This window comes from Schistocerca gregaria, unplaced genomic scaffold (genome assembly GCF_023897955.1).
Source record: "Schistocerca gregaria isolate iqSchGreg1 unplaced genomic scaffold, iqSchGreg1.2 ptg000077l, whole genome shotgun sequence".
In the NCBI taxonomy this organism is placed as follows: domain Eukaryota; kingdom Metazoa; phylum Arthropoda; class Insecta; order Orthoptera; family Acrididae; genus Schistocerca; species Schistocerca gregaria.
In genome coordinates, this window is record NW_026061710.1 from 25828345 (window position 1) to 25841392 (window position 13048).

The following is a 13048-nucleotide window of genomic DNA, read 5'->3' on the forward strand; positions in this document are numbered from 1 at the left end:
GCTGTGGCCGAACATTGTCTTGGTACAGGTCATTCCATGAATTACAGTGATGTGAATATTTTAACATCCACGTCTTCCTTTTGGGAATCTCCCGTCAAGGTATAGAGATTAGAGCAGCTAATAATTTAATAAACAGAGATAATTGTTTTAATTTGGACAAAGCATGGAATCCGGCTCTTGGGGTAATTGAACTGCAGAGAAGTCGTCACGGTGTCACCGCCGCCGCTCATACATCGATAAGCGAATCAAATGTCTGTACGCCTTCGCCACAGGCGGTGCATGTATAAGCGTATTTCTTTGCCGCCGACCAACATCTCTCACTCGCATGCGCAGTACCGCCGCGGTGGAGCATCTAAGGCCGCGCTTGGCATCTTGTCGTCAGTCTTATGACTCACTCTGAGGATGGCCGGACGATACGCGGCCGAAATATCAGCGGAGGAAATTTTATTTGCGCGGCTGCGTGCCCAAAATTTAATGGACTGTTCATTACGCCGCGAGAAATTGAAAATGGACAGTGGTTATGAAGTTTTTTAAGTGAGAAACTGAGGAAAAATAGGGAGGAAACGTTTATGAAAAAGCACATCGCCGATTCAAAAATGAGCTTGTAATGTCTTCACTTACGTTGTACTATATCCCACAGTATGTCTCGTTTCACCAGCTATCGATGCCCCTTAATAATTACATTGTTTCATCGTATAATGCGGTCAATAATTAAGTTTTGCATGTTAACCATACGGCAAAGCACTCTTCTCTTTGCGTGCTGTCATTTGCGAAAATCTTGTTTCCATATCGCAAACCGTTTGAGATGTGAGGAATGTTGAGAATATCTCATTCTGGCTTTTTCGCTGGCTCGGACGGTTGCAGATGAGTGCGCTACATCAGATTAATTTTTCCGTCATTGGTGACTGAGACTTCCACCAAAGTCTAAAGAAAAATTCATTACCTCAGCTGAATTTTATACGCGGCAACATATTATGTAATGTGTACCAAACGCAAAATCTTAGCAACCCCTATTTTCTATTTTAAGCTTTTTCGTATTTCATGCAGTGTCTTACTTAAATCGAAGTACCATAATAACTGTCACCATTAACGAAATGATGGGCACGTCACACGAAGCTGGCATATAAAGCTATAAGTAGGGAAAAAAGATTTTTTTTTTTTTTTTTTTTTTTTACGGAATAGTATCTGTAAAATCGTTTGAGGAAGAACGCAGGGCGTGTGGCTCGCTTCTGCCATCGCAGTGTTTCGCCAGCCGGCTGGAAGTGGCCAGACAAGGTCGGCCCCGCCTAAAGAAACAAATGAAATCGCTCAGTAACTGTTCCCTGCGCATCGGCCACTGTATCCAGCACGGATTCCACCATCTGCCACAGCATATTACACGGCTTGCAAGGTATAGGGTAGATGTGGACCAGTGATTTTCCACAGCTGCCACTTTGCTCTGTATGTAAGTAAAGATTTTACAGCGGGTTTGTCGTTCAGAAATCGCATTTGAGTGTTGTTTGTTTGTGGGAAGACTGTGTGACACCTTGTGTACGAAGGGGAAACGTCTACCAGCACGTACCAAAGTCCGAGACTGCAGTTTGTCGTTACGCTGCTCGCGCTGTCACGTGAATACGGTGCCTATCGGTTCGCGAGGGTCACGTAGGCTGTTAATGGCCCTACGTGACTAGCGCCTGAGAGGCTCGACGTGCTGTTTGGTTGGCTGTGCAGGACCACACAGACACACCAGGTTCCCTGTGTCATGGAACGCAGCGAGCTCACTGGTGGCCAGAAGAGCGCCCTCACGGACAGTGCGGCGACGTCCAGCGACAACTGCTGTCGAAGCCCACATCGACGCGGCAGGAGACCGAGGCGGTCGACAGTGGAACTCCCAACAAGGAGACTGGACATACCAAAGTGGCACTATGTCGTCTTTGCAAACAAGTCCCAGTCCTGTGTACAACATCACATTGGACGTATCCATGCATGCAAGCTCTGAGGAGGACGAACGTTGCCAGACTGCTTTCGTCATCTTCTCATGGGCTCATCATCTGAATTGTTGGTATGGGGTACCACTGGGTAAATAAGATGATCGCGTCTTGTCCACACAGATGGTAATTTGCACTGTACCTATCACATTTCTGGCGCCTTAAGGACGGTGGCTATGACCCTTCTCCGAGATCTTCGTGACATTATCTTTCAACACATTACACCAACATCGCATGGTGCCCATGCTGTGCTGACCTGTGCCGCACACCGGAGTATATTTACCGAAATTATGGCCAAAATGGCAAAAATGGACGTTTGGTCAACTATTGTAGCAAGTACATGAAAGGTTCTCGGTTCACTTGCCTCGTCAAATTTTCAGAAAATTCCACGCTTTCGATGATACCCTCCACCATCGTCGTCAGGGACTAAAACTGACTGTCGTGAACTGGCAAGGTTCCCTCTTTCATACTCATAGGAAGGCATCTGATTTGCTGGATTACGTCACGGTGTAGCATACAGATGTGTTGCCCCCCTACGTAGATAGATTTTGCTTGCAATCGAGCGCTGCATGCAGCACCATCTATCGCATCAGGCTGTGAACTGCGAGAAGTAAGACAATAAACCAACGTGCAATTGAAAAGAACTTTGCGAGAGGCCTGGGACAATCACCTGCTGTGATCGGTAACATTAGACAAGTCAACGTAGCAGAACCAACCTAGATTAAACATACTAACATACACTTCTCAATACGCACATATATAACACAGTACATAGCTATAATTAGTTTGAAGGCGCATTTAAAAATTGCGAGAAAAGTATGGCAAACTAACTACATATGGAACAATCACACACGTGACGAGCAATTCGGTGCCCTAGTAGAAGCAGTCCTGTCATCACGTCACCAGTAAAATCGGTACAGCAAATTAAGGGTATCACACGAATCAACTTTGAAATTTTCAAGTACAAAAGGTTAAGAACTAGTGGAAAGTGGCATGGTACAAACTGAAAGACAGGCAGACAAACTAACAAATGCATGCCGAGTCATCCCAGGCCAATCTCTATGGACGGCAGTGGAGTAGTTTAGGGGTATTCACAACTACAGTTAACCTAGTAGTGAAAGGGAGTGCTTTAAAGGTTTGAAACTATCAAAAATAATTTTGGCCAGGATTTCGGTACATGTAATCCACTGTTGGTTGGTTGAATTGTTGGAGGGCACCAAACAGCAAGGCCATCGGTCCCTCACATTATGGAAGGATGGGGAAGGAAGGTGGCTATGCCCTTTCAGAGGAACCATCCCGGCATTTGCCTGAAGCGATTTGGGGAAATCACCGAAAACCTAAATCAGGATGGCGGAATGGGTTTGAACCGTCGTTCTCCCTAACTAGAGTCCAGTGTGGTAACCACTGCGCCACCACGCTCAGTATATAATCCTCTTTGCGTCGATACAGAGCGTTCCAGACTGTTGCTTTAAACAGACACCAGAAACACTGGCTACGAACTGTGCAGAGACAGCCACAACAGGGGGTGAAACCCGTGTAGGGGCTACACGTAACACGACTTCGGTTCGCTGTCAGGCCACTTGCAGTGCTGCAAGTTTATTAATGCATCATGTCGCTTTCTTATTGGATGATCTTTAGGTTCTGTGTTTGTTTTCGTTCCGTAGTGAACGGAACTTAACAGAAGCTCGTTTCAAATCATTGTGCTTCTCATTCCTTATTGTGTGCTTTGCACTCTTTGAGTTACGTTGTAAGTATGTTGCTCATATTCTGATTGAGCTCTGTTGACATCAGTAATACTGGGTCGGGTAAATGGGTCCATATTTGGTTGTTGTTCATATAAAACAGAAGTTGGTTTCTTCACATGATGTTCTGAGATTTATGATTTTTGTTAACACTTACGAATCTGTGTGTTAACTACGCGATTTAGACAATTGTTAAGAACGCTGCTTTTATTATACTTTATGTGGTGGCACCGCCAGACACCACACTTGCTAGGTGGTAGCCTTTAAATCGGCCGCGGTCCGGTAGTATACGTCGGACCCGCGTGTCGCCACTATCAGTGATTGCTTACCGAGCGCCGCCACACGGCAGGTATAGTCTAGAGACTCCCTAGCACTCGCCCCAGTTGTACAGCCGACTTTGCTAGCGATGGTTCACTGTCTACATACGCTCTCATTTGCAGAGGCGACAGTTTAGCATAGCCTTCAGCTACGTCATTTGGTACGACTTAGCAAGGCGCCATATTCAGTTAATATGAATGTATTCTGAACAGATAATATTGTGAATCATGTACCGTCAAGAGCGACGTTCATCATTAATGGATTAAAGTTAAGTATCAAAATAATTACGTCCGCTTTCTGAATTCTAATTCCTTGTCATGTTCCAGATCTGACGTCAGTATAGTTCTTTCCTCCTCACGCCAGGCTGCGTGAGCTAAAACGCGTGCATTTCGGCCTCCTCTTGTAACATGGTGTTGGCTCTTCTGCCAACACAACACTTTATATCTGTTTACATACGTGTCCTGTACTTTCACGCTTTTAATGAAGAACTCCATCTTATCGGGTGTCGACAGTATTGCTATTCCACATTATTACATCTGTTGCGGAACTTGTATCTAATTCTGCATTGAGTGCTGTTGCTTCTCGTCACTGGATGCCATGCGTTTCGCAATGGCTCGAAGAGTGTCGATGTAGGTGTAGATGTCTGTTTCGTAGTCTCAGTAACTAGCAAATGTTTTCACACGTTATTAACAGGCAGTGCAGATAGTGCATTTTAGCAGAAGTCAATGAAAATTTTGGTGGAGTACGAAAAACGAATGGGAACAAAAATAACAAAGGATACGAAGAGTACACTAACAATGGATTTCAATCGAGGTTCTTAAGCTGTAACAAAAATACGTGAGTCTGCAGAACACCGCGATACAAAACCAGCGTCCTTTAGCATGCAACGAAAACAAATACAGAAGCATTTAGTTCACCCTATAATACGGATGTCAGCAAAAATTAAACAGAATACGAGCAACGTATTTGCAATGCAATTCAAAGACTGCAATACACATAGAGAGGTCCTCAAGTGGTTTGAATGGCTGTGAGCACTATGGGACTTAACATCTGAGGTCACCAGTCTCCTAAAACTACTTAAACCTAACCAACCTAAGGCCATCACACACATCCATGCCCGAGGCATGATTCGAACCTGCCACCGTAGCGGTCGCGTGGTAGAGATGTCTTAATCGGGAACATAATTTCAACTCGATTACAGCCAAACGGTAGAAATTGCATTATTGGGTTTTAAAATAAATGCACTTTGGCACCAGACCCACTCATATAAATGAAAAATATTATCATATAGTACTCGCATTTTGCAGAGCAAGAATACAGATTATCACGTCATATTTCCCCGAATTCAATGTTCACCGCCAGGCCATTTGGAGCGCTAGTGTCGGTCTCTGCGACCGTACCTTAACATAGTCGCTACTCTTGTGATATTTTGGTATTCTGTGTGGCGGATCACCACCCTCCATTCAGTACGATACAGAGTCGTATCAGCGTGGAATGCCTCGCGGCACCCCTGTCTGTCACACGAGCTTAGTTCGACTCGATGTGCTGCCGCTTGTCACTGCCTGATGTAGCTTCACTGTCTATTAATTTTCGAAGCCTGAATGAACAAAAAATTAAGTACTCTAACTAGAAGAGAAACCAGGCATTGAGCAAGTATTTATTTCTTCTAGTCCTCCGTTATTCCATCTCTTCCTCCCGCTTCACTCTGTCCACCTTCTTCCCCCCTTTCTCTAGCCATCCTCTCTCTTTATCCACTCTTCTCTCCCGTCCCTCCTTTATCCACGGCCTCCACACCTCCCCTGTCTCTTGCCATCTCGTCCTCTCCCCTCTCTCTGTCCATTTCCTCTCTTCTGCTGTCCATGTCCTCCTCCTCCTCCTCCTCCTCCCCTCGTCCCTCTCCACGCTATCACGCTCACCCCAGCAGGAAGCTGGTGGTTTTTAGCTCTTCATTCTAGACAGCGACTAATATGTGTGCCAAATATGACTGAAGTCGTTCCAAGGATTAGGATGAGAATTTTACCGCTAGTTTGCTCGTATACGTACACGTCACCTAATTTCAGACAAATTTCGATCATATTTGTATACATATTTCACCTGTATGCCTAGCGAATTTTCACCCTGCTGTTGTGTTTTCATATAGCTAAATGTTTATGACGTCGTATATCCTGAAATATGTGTTGTACAAAAAGATAATTTTCCAGGTAGATCCAGCAGTATACGTGGCCACTATCTGCGAAATGCGTTGTGAACACAGTTGGCAGTAAAGAGGTAATAAATTAAAACGTCACACATCATCTGACAGTTTCTCGCGCATCTCACTGTTTATGACGTAATATCTCTTGAACTATTTGTTATAAAATTATATATTTTTGTAGGTACGTTGAGCGGCATATATGGATGATGTTTGCGACTAGAGTTGGTTTCAAATAAGTGATAAATTAAAACGTCATGCATAATCTGAACGTTTTTCACTCATGGTTCAGGAGACATGTCAAATACTGAGATGAGTTGTAGAATTATATATTGTAGGTACATTCAGCGACAAATGTGGATATTGTCTGTAAAAAATGTTGCGAATAGAATAAGTAGCAACTAAGTAATAGATTTAAACGTCTTACATGATATGGTAGTTTTCCACGCAGTCAGTGTTTATGAAGTCTTGTCGCCACCATACTTGCTCCGGACACTGCGAGAGGGCTGTACAAGCAATGATCACACGCACGGCACAGCGGACACACCAGGAACCGCGGTGTTGGCCGTCGAATGGCGCTAGCTGCGCAGCATTTGTGCACCGCCGCCGTCAGTGTCAGCCATTTTGCCGTGGCATACGGAGCTCCATCGCAGTCTTTAACACTGGTAGCATGCCGCGACAGCGTGGACGTGAACCGTATGTGCAGCTGACGGACTTTGGGCGAGGGCGTATAGTGGGCATGCGGGAGGCCGGGTGGACGTACCGCCGAATTGCTCAACACGTGGGGCGTGAGGTCTCCACGGTACATCGATGTTGTTGCCAGTGGTCGGCGGAAGGTGCACGTGCCCGGGGGGCACGTGGGACCGGACCGCAGCGACGCACAGATGCACGCCAAGACCGTAGGATCCTACGCAGTGCCGTAGGGGACCGCACCGCCACTTCCAAGCAAATTAGGGACACTGTTGCTCCTGGGGTATCGGCGAGGACCATTCGCAACCGTCTCCACGAAGCTGGGCTACGGTCCCGCACACTTTTAGGCCGTCTTCCGCTCACGCCCCAACATCGTGCAGCCCGCCTCCAGTGGTGTCACGACAGGCGTGAATGGAGGGACGAATGGAGACGTGTCGTCTTCAGCGATGAGAGTCGCTTCTGCCTTGGCGCCAATGATGGTCGTATGCGTGTTTGGTGCCGTGCAGGTGAGCGCCACAATCAGGACTGCATACGACCGAGGCACACAGGGCCAACACCCGGCATCATGGTGTAGGGAGCGATCTCCTACACTGGCCGTACACCTCTAGTGATCGTCGAGGGGACACTGAATATTGCACAGTACATCCAAACCGTCATCGAACCCATCGTTCTGCCATTCCTAGACCAGCAAGGGAACTTGCTGTTCCAACAGGACAATGCAAGTCCGCATGTATCCCGATCGACCCAACGTACTCTAGAAGGTGTAAGTGAACTACCCTGGCCAGCAAGATCTCCGGATCTGTCCCCCATTGAGCATGTTTGGGACTGGATTAAGCGTCGTCTCACGCGGTCTGCACGTCCAGCACGAACGCTGGTCCAACTGAGGCGCCAGGTGGAAATGGCATGGCAAGCCGTTCCACAGGACTACATCCAGCATCTCTACGATCGTCTCCATGGGAGAATAGCAGCCTGCATTGCTGCGAAAGGTGGATATACACTGTACTGGTGCCGACATTGTGCATGCTCTGTTGCCTATGTCGATGTGCCTGTGGTTCTGTCAGTGTGATCATGTGATGTATCTGACCCCAGGAATGTGTCAATAAAGTTTCCCCTTCCTGGGACAATGAATTCACGGTGTTCTTATTTCAATTTCCAGGAGTGTAAATGTCGTTCCACGATGTAATTTTCTGCTACATTCAGAGCTATAGGCGAATACTGTCTGCATAAAAAATTTGCCACGAAAACGTTAGCAACAAATACCCAATTAATTAAAACGTCACTTGCCAAGTGAACAGCAACACTGTAGTAAGCGACATTTTTTTTTTTTTTTTTTTTTCATCATTTTTTGGTGTTATGAGAGAGAAAAAGTTTCGTAAAGATTTGAAATTATGTGTCAAGTTTATTGCAAGTCTGTAAGTGATCTGAGCTACAAATGCTGGATGACTGAAGAGTGGGTGTTCTCGCTCGTGGGCTGCGCTGGTTTTGCACTCCCATCCCCCACCCCCACCCCTTGTGGTCCTTACCACCACAGTGCTCCTTTCCACTCAGTAAATGATACGTGCACCAAGTTTGGTTGAAATTCGTCCTGTGGTTTAGGCAGGTGTGTTTAACGAACATACATACATACACATATACATACAAACATGTATATAATTTGTGTGAAGTACACAGTGAGAAGATTCAGTTATTTACTGTCCTTCCAGTGCAGTTTTAACACTCGCAATACCAAGCCATTTTCAGTAACGTGTATTACCAAAGAGAGGGGGGCGGGGGGCTACTTTGTACCCACCGTAAAGAATTTATAAAATAAAAACGTTTCATTAATTGTTTTTAAATTGCGTTAATAGCATACTTTGAAAGATCTATTGAACATAGTCAGGATCCAGTACCTCAATATGTCTTATAAAATGCATTTTTGAAAACAGTTTTAACCTTTCACTTACTTCACTTCTAAGTTAAGTAAGTCTATCTTGAGAAAAATTAGTAGTAAAAGTCGTTATAATACTATTGAAGTGCACTTTACTATAATTAAAATAGTTACAAATACCTGAGGTAATATAGAAATATATGTTATGTACATAACATAGTGTCGTGAGAGTAATTATTCACGACTTTCTTGGGCTTGGAACATACAACAGTTTTTTGCTGTTTTGCACATATGTACCTCTTACAATTGTGGCAGACTATTATTGTTTTGTTCACTTTGTTGTACTTTTCTGCTTTTGAAAGGCTTTCACTAACACACAAAAGACATCTACCTTTACCTCCATGAGCTTCCTTTGCACCGTAGTCCTGCTGGATTTTCCTCTGAGAATACCCTCCATTCTTGAAACTACAGGCTTTGGCAGTCCAGAAATATTTTAGCCCTTTCTTCAGTGTATGGTTTCGCGAGCTGTAGTCCAAGTTCTTGAAGGATAAGTCGTCACTTACTAGGTTCTTCTTATCCCAGTCCGGCATGTTCAACAAAAATAGTGTAGACCTATTCACCACTGCTATGTACACAAGAGTACAGAAAAGAGATAGCGCCCACCTTCTTGTAGCCCTCTTAGTTGAATATTTCCTCACCATTTGATCTATCATGTCAACGCCACCTTTAGTCTCATTATAGTATAAATTTATGATCAGATGATAGAAATAGCAGATTTCTTTTGGGTTTTTTACGGGGGATACAATTGTGATTGGAATATTTCCAACACTAATACGTAATTCTCGTCTTGAGATGTCTCTCAGTTCTTGAGGTATGTGTTTCCAATTAGCTTGTAATGTTCCCACGAGAGTCAGCTTGTGATTCCTCTATAGATCTTCGGCCAAATCAATTGAAGTGTAATATCTATATGTGGTGACCTTTCTCACTGAATTATGTATAGGAACTTTCAGGCGTTTGACCACAGCTGCAGCGGAATTTGAGTGCTGTGTACCATTATTTCTTTTCCCAGCATAAGGCTCCGTGCAGATAACATATCTGGTTTTAGCGTCTGTGAGCATGCGTGTAAGTACACCGTATTTACCATGCTTTTCCTTCACGAAGACCTTGACGGGACACATGCCACGGAACAATGGAAACTTTTTATCAATAACAGTGTGAATCCCAACAGAATAGTATTTTGGACAAAATTCATTCTTTTTATCAAAAACTTCTTGTATTGCAGCAAACTTATCACGTTTATTGCGATCGCTTCGTGACTCTCTGTGATCAAATCTTATTACTTTAGTAAGCTGCTCGAATCTGGTACGACTTGTAGCAGTATAAACAAACATTCCTTAAGTATAGAACCATAAATCTATAAATGATGACTTACTGTCGTTTTCCTTCCCCATTATAATAAATAGTCCTATATACGCTATGAACGCAGGTCTGTCTGTCTGTCTGTCTGTCTTGGGTATTTTCTGCCTCAATGCTTCTTGATTGGTATGCTTTATTATGATGTTGACAATTTCTGGAGACAAAAACTCTTCAAATATGTCTGTTATTGTTCCTAGTTTACCTTCGTCTCTTATGCCTTCTCTTTCTTTCACTGTGTTTTCTGCTACTCGTCTTCTAATTTGAGGTGGTTTGGAGGTATAAATTTTTCCAGTGCTTGTAATATCCTTGTCACTAACCTCGCAAACTGCGACGTCATCAGTTTCAGGTACCCAGAGTTCATCATCAGCTTTGTAAGTGCTCTATCACTGTCCACATCCTAGCGCACAACACAATCCTCTTCAGGTCCACTCACTACAGCTTCAGTTTGATCAGATTCCATTTGAGAAGCCGTAGCTTCTTCCAAAATCTGTGGTATTTCTCCATCAGTAAGTGAATGTCGACAAGTTTTGAAGCACAGTTGTATTAAGACTGAACTAAGTGCCACTGAACAGGAAACAATAAAGAAACAAAGGGAAATGAATCATTGTTGGGACTATTGTTGCTATCAGTCCAGAGAAATATAATTTCCATGTGTTCTAAGGTCATATAATGCTGTTATTTGTGGAGTAAGACAAACATTGTGGGAAGTCTCATCTACTACCAAGGGGGTAAGACATTATGACCACCTCCCTTCAACTTAAAATTTCGGATTAATCTTAAACGAAAAATGTAAAACAATCATAAAATCTGTAAGAAGATTTCATCAAAGACAACAAACATTTTTTACAAAACTTAAGAAAATAAAGTACCCGAGTACATTTCAATATTTTCAAAAGGTGGGTACAAAGTACCCCCCCCCCCCCCCTGGTAATGCGAGTATTGCGAGGGTTACTGGTCAAGACTGTAAGTGATTAGGATTTCCATTACTATATTTGACCGATATACTACTAACTCGCAAAAAAGAAACGATATTGCTCGCATTACTAACAATTTTTTTTAACGAACATTTTCTGAGTGTGTCGTTTTTGACCTGCGATAGCGCCACTACGCCATCACAAAAATTGCATCAAAACTGATAAAGTGGACCAACAATTTCCTGCGAACGTGTTCTTACGCTCTATAGAGAAATTTCAAGTAGCGCTTCTGACACGAAAGAAACGACAATGATGTCCCGATACCGGATACGCTCCGTTGCTGTAACCTGCTCTGAGGCAGACGAGAGGACCTTGCTGAATTGCCCTCTGCCACTTCCTTCATACCTACCGCAGTTCAAGGTCAGTGTCGCACGTGTACTTCCTTGCGTACGTATAGTACGACACAGTTCTCAAAAAAGGTTGAAATATCGCCTTTGCTTAATATACTCGGAAGTTCTGTAACCTTCACAGAACTCTTATAGTTATCTTCTTAATATATTCCTCCGCAAGTGAGTGTGCAGCGAAATGATTGGCCCGTGTCACGCACACGGCGCCTTCAACCATACCGCTAGAAAATAGACTGAAGCACCAAAGAAACTGGTATAGGCATGCGTATTCAAACAGAGAGGTATGTAAACAGGGAGAATACGGCGCTGCGGTCGGCAACGCCTACGTAAGACAAGTGTTTCGCGCAGTCGTTAGACCTGTCAAGGCTGCTACAATAGGTCATGATTGTGAGTTTGAACGGGATGTTACTGTCCACGCAGGAGCGATGAGACACAGCATCTCCGAGGTAGCGAAGAATTGGGGATTTTCCCGTACGAGGATTTCACGAGGGTACCGTGAATATCAGAAATCCGGCAAAACATATAATTCCCGACATCGCTGTGGCCGGAAAAATATTCGGCAAGAACGGGACCAACGACGACCGAAGAGAATCGTTCAATGTGACAGAAGTGCAGTCCTTCCGAAAATTGCTGCAAATTTCAATGCAGTTGGAATGATATGGGACCCCTGATACGTCTAGATACTACTCTGACACGTTCCTAAGCATCCTGTCTGATCACCTGCATCCGTTCACTTTCATTGTGCTTTCCGACGGACGTGGGCAATTTCAGCAGGACAGTGCGACACCCTACACGTCCAGAATTGCCTCAGAGTGGCTCCAGGAACACTTTTCTGAATTTAAACACTTACGTTGGCCACCAAGGTGCGCAGCCACGAAAATTATTGAGCATATCTGGGATGCCTTGCAACGTGCTGTTCAGAAGAGATCTCCACCCCCTCGTATTCTTATGGATTTATGGACAGCCCTGCAGGATTCACAGCGTCAGTTCTGTACGGCATTACTTCAGACGTTAGTCGAGTCCATGCCACGTCGTGTTGCGGCACTTGTGTGTTCGTGGGGGACCTACACGATATTAGGCAGGTGTACCAGTTTCTTTGGCTCTTCAGTGTATATTACCATCGGATTGGCAGTTCTAACATAACATTTGCGTGTGGTACGTGACTCACATTGTCCCTTACATACTCACTTCAACGAGAGACACAACGGGCGTTAGTGACTACTTAAATATGCAACAGTAGTTTTAATAACCAACTTACAACAGAAATAGAAATAATTTTCCTGCAATTTTCTAGAAATTTCTCCCAGTAAAATAGATTAATGGCCGATGTACATGTATTTTGATTGTTTTTTTAAGAAGAGTTGTTATTGCTTGTTTTTCCTGTGAAGAGGAGCCTTTTTCTTGTTGTCTTCCAGAGTAATTTGTAATAACTTCCTTTCTTCGCGTGACGATGTTTAACAATTTTGCGAAGAGGAGTGTTACTTCACAGTTTATTCCATTCTTTTGCATGAAGAAGTTGTTTCTCTGCTTTTCACG